Here is a 1066-nt window from a genome sequence, read left to right as displayed (position 1 = left end):
ATCGCTCCAGAGATTCGGGCTAGTACCTTAATGGTGCCTTGTTGCCGGAACATACCGGATATGTATCCGGCAAAGAACCATCAGCATCGATAACACACCCCAAAGCCTTCAGGGAGTGTCTTTATCGTTAAGCAACAAAAACAACGGAAAAAATTAGTGAAATTCACCACCGCAATAAACTTGAAGAGAATTGAAGCAAATATCGTAATAAACAACATCCACTAACAAGAGTACTAATAAGTATGTACAAGATAAATGCAAATATTGTAACTATAAACATAGGAAGGGAAATTGCCCAGCCTATGGGAAAACGTGTAAAAATTGTTAAAATAAATCATTTCGCTTCAATTTGTAAGTCAGATGAGATAAAACATGTGCAAACCATTAATGAATCAGATTTTTACGAAAATTTTGAATTTTATATTCATTCGTTAAAGCAAACAAATATTTCTTCAGTAGTTGTAAAACCTGTCTACTGCAGTGCAAATACAGCCAACAGAAAAGTGTCGTTGTGGAAGGACATATCCAGGTAGGTGGAAAATTAGTTTCATTCAAAGTAGATATAGTCTCATTCAAAGTAGATACAGGATCGAGCGTAACAATCCTTCCAAATATACTATTGGATATTGTTGCTCCCAACTACAAACTAAAGCCGTCTAGATCTATACTTCGTGCCTTTGGAGGAGGAGTTGTAAAACCAACTGGATTATGTCAACTTCATTGTAAATTGCATAATGAGAAGAAAAACATTGAAATTGAAATTGTTGACATAGACACAGTGCCTTCTCTGGGGCTGACTGCTCGCGTTGCTTTTGGTTTGGTGGACATTGCACGTACCCAGAAACAAACAGCAAGAAACAAATGTTTATAAATGCGGTGGCGAGAGAAGTATATCAAAAATTTGTTAAAGATCAGTATTCGGATTTATTTAAGAGTTTGGGAAGATTTAATAAAATATATAAAATTCATATAAAACAAAATTCAAAGAAAAGCTGGATGAGTCAAAGAAAAATGGGATAATTTCTAGGGCAGATACTAACGAATGGGTTCATTAGATAGCTTTAGT

This window comes from Eurosta solidaginis, chromosome X (assembly GCF_040869045.1).
Source record: "Eurosta solidaginis isolate ZX-2024a chromosome X, ASM4086904v1, whole genome shotgun sequence".
Taxonomy (NCBI): Eukaryota; Metazoa; Arthropoda; class Insecta; order Diptera; family Tephritidae; genus Eurosta; species Eurosta solidaginis.
Note: the sequence above shows the minus strand (reverse complement) of the source record.